General features: G+C 38.8%; 1 pseudogene across 1 annotated transcript; it reads right to left on the bottom strand.

Annotated features, from left to right (window-relative positions):
- Window positions 1-3,045: 3,045 nt before the first annotated feature.
- On the bottom strand, window positions 3,046-6,398 carry LOC147350481 (FMR1-interacting protein NUFIP2 pseudogene; annotated as a pseudogene). Its single transcript, XR_015148548.1, has one exon. The product of XR_015148548.1 is annotated as an FMR1-interacting protein NUFIP2 pseudogene (transcript).
- Window positions 6,399-8,691: the final 2,293 nt, after the last annotated feature.

The following is an 8,691-nucleotide window of genomic DNA, read 5'->3' as shown; positions in this document are numbered from 1 at the left end:
TTTATCATTTTTATGTGTTTTTGTTGAACAATTTTGTATTCATCCACTTTAAAAAGTGGAGGTTATGCTGCATTATCTTTCTCTTTTTTTGAAGAGCTCAATGTTTCTAACTTAAAGTCTTTGTGAAGCTGTCTGTGAAATTAATTTTCCAGAATGAATACATGATTGTTATTTGTGTTAATTTTCTTTCTTAGCAGCCAATTATTGTTTTGGAATTTTGCTTTACCAGCAATTTTATTTTTATTTTTATTTTTTTTTGTATATGGTGTTAGAAAGTGTTCTAGTTTCATTCTTTTACAAGTGGTTGACCAGTTTTCCCAGCACCACTTGTTAAAGAGATTGTCTTTAATCCATTGTATATTCTTGCCTCCTTTGTCGAAGATAAGGTGTCCATATGTGCGTGGATTTATCTCTGGGCTTTCTATTTTGTTCCATTGATCTATATTTCTGTCTTTGTGCCAGTACCATACTGTCTTGATAACTGTGGCTTTGTAGTAGAGCCTGAAGTCAGGTAGGTTGATTCCTCCAGTTCCATTTTTCCTTCTCAAAATCGCCTTGGCTATTCGAGGTTTTTTGTATTTCCATACAAATTGTGAAATTATTTGTTCTAGCTCTGTGAAGAATACTGTTGGTAGCTTGATAAGGATTGCATTGAATCTATAAATTGCTTTGGGTAGTATACTCATTTTCACTATATTGATTCTTCCAATCCATGAACATGGTATATTTCTCCATCTATTAGTGTCCTCTTTGATTTCTTTCACCAGTGTTTTATAGTTTTCTATATATAGGTCTTTAGTTTCTTTAGGTAGATATGTTCCTAAGTATTTTATTCTTTTCGTTCCCTAACCAGGAAACCTTGACAAGCCACCTGTACAAACCCACACACAGCGAGGAAAAGCCACAATAAAGAGAACTCCACAAACTGCCAGAATACAGAAAGGACACCCCAAACTCAGCAATTTAAACAAGATGAAGAGACAGAGGAATACCCAGCAGATAAAGGAACAGGATAAATGCCCACCAAACCAAACAAAAGAGGAAGAGATAGGGAATCTACCTGATAAAGAATTCCAAATAATGATAGTGAAATTGATCCAAAATCTTGAAATTAAAATGGAATCACAGATAAATAGCTTGGAGACAAGGATTGAGAAGATGCAAGAAAGGTTTAACAAGGACCTAGAAGAAATAAAAAAGAGTCAATATATAATGAATAATGCAATAAGTGAAATTAAAAACACTCTGGAGGCAACAAATAGTAGAATAACAGAGGCAGAAGATAGGATTAATGAATTAGAAGATAGAATGGTAGAAATAAATGAATCAGAGAGAATAAAAGAAAAACGAATTAAAAGAAATGAGGACAATCTCAGAGACCTCCAGGACAATATTAAACGCTACAACATTCGAATCATAGGGGTTCCAGAAGAAGAAGACAAAAAGAAAGACCATGAGAAAATACTTGAGGAGATAATAGTTGAAAACTTCCCTAAACTGGGGAAGGAAATAATCACCCAAGTCCAAGAAACCCAGAGAATCCCAAACAGGATATACCAGCAATTTTAGAAGAGACATTTTTGTTTTTCATTTTCCTTTCTCCCATTTTTCTCCATCTGCCTCTGTGTCCAGCATTTTGGCAGTCCCCTCCACTGCCAACCATTCTTCACATCCCTCATCCATAATCAGGCTTTAAATTGCTCCTTGGGGCTCCTTCCACATGTGATGGTGGAGTACCAAGAGCCAGTCAAATGGTCACTTAGCAGTATGGCTCAGTTCTTATTGGTAAGGCAGTGGGATTTAAAACTACAGCTCATGCATTTGCCCTCAATAAGGTGAAAACTGATTCTTGAAGGGTGAAAAATCTTAGATAGTATAGTGGCCCTTCAAAACTCAACTCTTATTCCTTAGCATTTAATTTTTCTTTTTAGGGAAAATTTAAATTCAAATTTTCTTGGGACTTCCCTGGCAGTCCAGCCATTAAGACTCCGTGCTTCCATTGCAGGGGCGCAGGTTTGATCCTTGGTTGGGGAACTTAGATCCCACGTGCTGCAAGGTGCTGCCCCCACCAAAAAAAAACAAAAAACCAAAAACTTTTTTTTCATTGGGGGGATAATAATGAAAAATAAGTTGACAAACATGATTACAGCTCTAGACAGAAGTCAGCTACGTTTTGTTGAGGCTCTTAGTGAGCCTTATTCCCCATCATCTATAGAGCTATTTATTTACTTATTGAAGTATAGTTGATTTACAATGTTGTATTGATTATTGATATAGAGCAGAGTGATTCAGCTATACATTCATATATGTATATATCAATATATACATTCTTTCTTAAAAATTCTTTTCCATTATGGTTTATCATAGGTTGTTGAATATAGTTCTTTGTGCCATATAATAGGACCTTGTTGATTATCCATTCTATATATAAAAGCTTACAACTGCTAACCCCAGTTTCCCACTTCATCCCTCCCCCAAACCTCTTTCCCTTAGTAACCTCCAGCCTGTTCTCTATGTCTGTGAGTCTGTTTCTGATTCATAGATGGATTCATTTGTGTCATATTTTAGATTCCACATTAAGTGATATCACATGGTATTTGTGTTTCTCTTTCTGACTCAATTAGTATGATACTCTCTAGTTACATCGATATTGCTGCTGCTGCTGCTGCTGCTGAGTTGCTTCAGTCGCAAATGGCATTATTTTGTTCTTTTTTTAAATGGTTATGTAGGATTTCTGTGGAGCTTTTCAAACTCTGACTCCTGAAGAGCTGAGCTCCTGGTTAGCACAGAGAAGAGCTTCAGCCTGCCTCTCTGTTCAGTGGAAATGTTCATATCTGTTCAGTGGAAATGTTTCTCTTGTTTTCAAATCTGAAACTTTTTCCTCTTTTTATATTTTATCACATATTACTATATATTAGGAGCATAAAGGGGCTAATCAAAGCATAAACTCTTTACACCATCTTGACTGGAAGTCAGTATTTGTTATTTTATTTACCAACTACTACTCTAAAGTCTTTATAACTTTTTCTTGTAACTTGTATAGACTTTTTTTTTTTAGTAATAAAATATATTTATTAAGATATAATTAGAAGCTAATAAGCTCAGAAGTATAGTTTGCATGAAAACACACCTTCTATAGGCAGGGTTTATTACCTCCTCACTGGCTAAAAACATGAAGTTTTAGTTTTCATGGACTTTTTTCTTCCCCTTTTAGATTTCTGAGAAATTAAAAAGAATTTACAGAAAGGTACAGAAGTTTCTCTTCAGATGTTTGATGAAAAACAAGAAAAATAGCACATTTAGTGTTAGTGACAGAGAGCAAGTCTGGAGCACCTACAGTTGAAAAGCAGAATACATTTTTGCTCCCACTTACACAGTTACGTTAGAACATGGGCACAGGAGGATTTTTCCAGATTAAATATCTAAAGCCAATTGTTTGTTCTGTAACTTTTGTTTAAATGACACTCATAAAGTTTTTACTTATTAAAGTCCAATAGGTAACCAAAGCCAAGTGAAACTATGTACCACCAACTACTTCAGAACTGTAGAACTTCAATGCCCTCCCCTATCCCCCTACCCCACAAAAAATAAAAGAAAACAAAGAAAATATTTCCCAACACCCCACAGAGGCTGCTTATTCCTGGCAAGACATACAAATCATATTCACTAAAAAAAAAAAAAAAAAAAGACCCCTGCAAACTTCAAGGCATTTTATCCAGCATTCTCGCAGGGTTCAAAGTATAACCAAAAGATCAAGGGAGGAGTGGGGGAAAATGTTGAATCATTCTGGGTTCCCCGTGATTAGTGTATCACTTTAGTCACAGAACAAGATACAGAGATCTTTTAAAGTGGATTTGCCTTTCCAGTGGGTCATTTGTTGCCCAAGGTGATGACAGCAGGAACTTTAGAACCACGCTTGTTAATAAGTCCATATTCATTAATCACTTGCATTCACACTTAAAAACAAAAACTAAAAACAAAACAAAACAAAACTATTCAGTACCGGAGATTAAATAACCATGTGTAGTCTCTTGAAATAAATTTGTTTCCTTAAGAAGTCTAATTACTTTCAGTTGCCTTTTTTTAAATAACTATATATATATAATGTATATATATATATATATTTGTATATATTATCCTGTGATTCTACTTATGGTTCCTCTGCTGCGTTGAAGATCTAGGAGCATAAAAGCCTTGTGTCCCCCATGAACGGTGGCTCTAATGCTGCAGAAAGGTTACAAATAGGCAGTCTGGTCCTTCATTGATCTGGACTATCCATGGCTTCATTGTAAGTGATTATCCTTTTGGGATCTTGCTTCTGCAAATTCCAAACAGATTCCATTTCTTTAGTGTGATATACAATAGCAGCCCTCAGGTCAAAAGAACCCCAGCTATCATTCCTTTCTAGGCCTCTCTGGGATCTCTGTTCTTTGGCGGAGCCTAACAAAGTGTTCGTAGGAGACGCCAGAGGATTTTGATTTTCTACCTCATAGTCCTTTGAGAGAAACACTAAAGCACCTTGACTACTGGTGTCTGCTTTTTGCAGGTCACCTATATGACTGGGTTCCAAGGATAAGGCTCCACTGTCATTAGTAGTCCCAGATTTTAGAATGCTACCCAGATGTTGAGGACTAGTCCGTTTTTCCAGCTCATATGCCTTGGGAAACACAGGATGCTCAGTTCCTGAGGGGATTATTTCAGCACCCTGTGAAACCAAAGTGGCAGGATATTCCCCTTGAAATGTCACCTCCATCACTTTATGATCTGATGACTTCCCAGTAACAGTTTCAGGGCCAGCACTGGGTTCATTGATAAATGATAAACCCCACTGATTCTGGAAGATATCCCCCAGGTTTTGCTGATCTGTCTGAGAGGGTAGATCCACTTGAGCTGTGCTCAACAGCACAGTTTGCATATTTGAAGGGTAGATAAAAAGGCTGGACTTAATTTGTTCAACAGCTGCTGAAGTCAGACTCATGTCCTGGAGAACTGAATCAGTCCCAGAAGAGATGGGTGTTAGAGTATTAGCAGCAGTAGTTAGCAGTGGCTGACCCCCTGGAGAATACACACTTGCATCAGTCCCTGCTAAAACTGGCCCATTAGAAAAGCTGGCCGAAGTAACAGATTTCAGCGCTGACATAGGGACCTGGGATAATCGACTTGAAGCTTGGGTCTGAGTTTCCCCAGTAGATGATGAGGAAGATGAAGATGAAGATGGTGACACAGAAGAGTTCTGTACAGTTTTGTTGAGGTTTTCCTTAACTTTGCTTGCATAACTTATTTTAGGAATGATTTTAGCACTGCTATTGTCCACTGGAAAAACTGGGGGTGGCTTAAACAGGGTCCACGAGTCCTCTTTGGAGGCAACAGCAGAAGTATGCTTTCCTTTGGGCCGATCATCAAACTTTTTGCTGCTCACACCAGGCTTAATATCAGAGCTTTTCCGCAGCATATCACCCACAGCAGGTTTTCCTTGACTTGTTCCTCCAGGCCCAGTTTCATACTTCCAAATAGGCTTTGAACCATCTACTCGATTTCCCTTTTGTTCACTGTAGTCAGGCTTGAAAGTTTCAAGTCCCTGTTTTAAGGTTGGGACATTGGTCTCTTGTTGCATTATTTTGTCCTGCACTAAATTAAGGTTTTCACAACCCTTGGCACTATTGCGCCTAGCTTTCCTTTTTTTAGGAGTGGTATATCCGCTCTCAGATCCACTACCATCATTATCTGCTCCTTTGCCCATATAACCATTAGTAATATAGCCAGAATTATTTGTTACAACACCATTTGGAATTGCTACACTATCAGTCTTGTCTATAGATTAGTTCTCTCCAGATTTTCATAAGACTTCCCATTCTTTTTGTCCATACTGTTTTTCTGAATAAAATTCCTGGTTTTAATTCCTGCTTTCCCAAAGGTGCTGGACTTTACAGTCTGCTTCAGATTAGTGTCTACAACGTGTTGGTTGCCATTGAGGACCCTGGAAATAGGGTTGGTAGCTTCCTCAGAACCCAGGCTCTTTAAAGATATTTCTGTTTCTCCAGCATTACCATTTAGTTCACCGTAGCCTGTTTTCTTCTTCGGCGTTTCCTGGTGCTGCTGGAGGGCGTGTTTCTGCTCATGTTTCCGCGGCTTTGGTTGGGCCTTGGGGCTGCCCTCGGCTCCATGCTGCAGGTATTGGTGAGGCTGCTGGTGATGGTGGTGGTGATGGTGGTTGTGGCTGTGGTTGTAGAAATAATAATGGTGATGGTGGTGCGGCTGCTGCTGCTGCTGGGGGTGATGGTGCGGATGGTGGTGGCTGTGATGGTGCTGAGACTGTGGCTGGCCGGGCTTCTCCTCCATTGAAAGCGGCTGGGACTCTCTGGCTGAGGCTGCGGGCTGCTGCACCGTCAGGATCTGAGACTGTATAGACTTAAAATATTTATTTAAGAGGTAGGACAGAAACAGTCAGCTGATAGATGTCAATTACATTCAGTCACCTATCTGTGCTTTACTTTCTAGGTTAGCATTTCTGAAGTTTCTGAAGAATGCAGATCCTTTTCAGCTAGTATCATCTTCTCTGGGAGGTTCTGGTCTTTCGAGGTCTCATTGTTCTACAGCTGGAAATTGATGGCTGAATCCCTTTAGGATATCCTTCAGTGCATTCATAGTCTGCTCTCTGGTAACATTTGCAATCACTCTCCAAAAATCCTTCTTTTGTTGTTTAAATCTGGATAGCTCTATGCATCAACTTCTCATGTTTTATGTGTCAGAATAGCATAGTGGTATAAAGGGACAGACTGTTCAGTCTTGGGACCTCTGTCTCTATCCCTTGGATTTCATGTATTTGGTTTTTGGAAGAGGTGCTCTCAAACTTTAGTAAGATTTTCAGTGACTAACAAGACAATGGAATTGGTTCTTTTGATAGAGAAAATTGTTTAACAAATTTTTTTTGTTGATTTCACATATCCATAATCATTTAGAAAAACATTAGAAAATACAGACAAAGCAAAATGAAAGCAAAGTAATTCACAATTTTGTCACCCATTTTGGTGTATATTCTTTTAGGTCCTCAAATATGTCTATATTCTTGTAAACGATATACTACTTTAAAAGTGGTGATGCTGTGGTTATCAGTCTGTGAGGTATGTATATTTCTTGTTTATTTAAAAAATTTATTTATCTGGCTGTGTTGAGTCTTAGTTGCGATATGTGAGATCTTTGTTGTATCACGTGGAATCTTTTTTTTTTTTTGAGGCAGTGCACAGACTCTCTAGTTGTGGCGTGTTGGGCTCGGTACTTTTGGCATGAGGGCTCTGGAGCACGTGGACTTCAGTAGTTGTGGCTCCCGGGCTCTCTAGTTGTGGTGTGGGCTCAGCAGTTGTAGTGCGTGGGCCTAGGTGCTCTGCAGCATGTAGGATCTTAGTTCCCCAGCCAGGGATCAAACCTGTGTCCTCTGCATTGCAAGGCAGATCCTTTACCACTGAGCCACAAGGCAAGTCCCTATTTTTCTCATTTATTAATGTAAGGTGAATCTGTTTCTGGGTCAATAACTATGGGCCTTTCTATCAATTAGCTGTTTTTAGATTCTTTCTGTTCTGCTACTTCAAATGATACTGAAGTAAACACACTTATACATATGTTTTTGTTCATTTGTTAGTGTTGGAGGAGGTCATTGAGAGGATGTGACTACTGGTTGACCCCTGACCCAGAACCAGGCAGTTGGAGGCTCCTCCCCCATCCCCTGTCTGCCCACCATTCCCATAGCTTCAGATTCAGGCTTGAGAGAGTAGATATTGTTGAGACCATCTAGACTGAATACATGACTGAACCCTGATAAAGGCCTCTTTATAAACTTTTAAGATCCTGGCAGGTGGGCATGAAAATCTACTTATCTTATAGCTCCCTATAAGACAAGCCTCTAAGCAAGTTCCTTTGCCTATTAAATCTGCCACCTACCAATCTGGAGCCGTCTGTCTATTTCTTTGATCTCTCCTTGCCCTCCGTGTATGGGGGCCAGTTTGTGAACCAACAGAAAAAATGTTAAGAAACTTTGTAAAGACCCTTTGATTATCTTCAGTCAGAAAGAGAAAGCTGAGGGAAGGGCTGCTGTGACCACACCCCAGGAAATGCCAGGCAGGTAGTAGGACCTGGTAAATGTGGGTAAGCACCACTAAATAAACAAAGGGCCAGGCGTTTTGTTAAGATGGAAGGGAAAGCAAATAGCTCTGAAGTCTGAGGAGACACTTGGGAAACACAACTTTGTCCCTAAAGAAGAGTTCATGAAGCTTGAAAGCCTGGGAGCGTGTTTCATAGCAACAAGTCTTGCCCTTTTATTCAGTTTAACCCTGAAACAAAATAAAATTTTATTTTTATGATTGAATGAGTTCAGAATACATTATGCCCACTCTTATGTCTGGAATCATCTTTATCTCCTTTTATTACATTAGCTCCAAATGAACTTTTCCAATTTTCCATTATGTACTTGGATAGTCTTTTTTTTTTTTACCCTCTGATTGAGGTTATGGAACAAGGTTGAAGTGAGGAGGTAAATACTTAAAAATTTAGAGCAACCAGTCAGCTAGGGAAGATAAGAAAATATAAAAATCTTCCTCTTACTCTCTTTCTCTCTCTATTAACAAAAATTTCCAGTCTTTTCTTTCCAGTCCTCTCAAGTCACATACTTATTTCTCAAAAGGTTCAGTTCAGTTCAGT

Source organism: Bos grunniens, chromosome 20, assembly GCF_055505025.1.
Source record: "Bos grunniens cultivar Pamir isolate PY7600 chromosome 20, Bosgru_T2T1.0, whole genome shotgun sequence".
Classification (NCBI taxonomy): domain Eukaryota; kingdom Metazoa; phylum Chordata; class Mammalia; order Artiodactyla; family Bovidae; genus Bos; species Bos grunniens.
The sequence above is the reverse complement of the archived record's forward strand: the minus strand, read 5'-3'. Positions and strand labels throughout refer to the sequence as shown.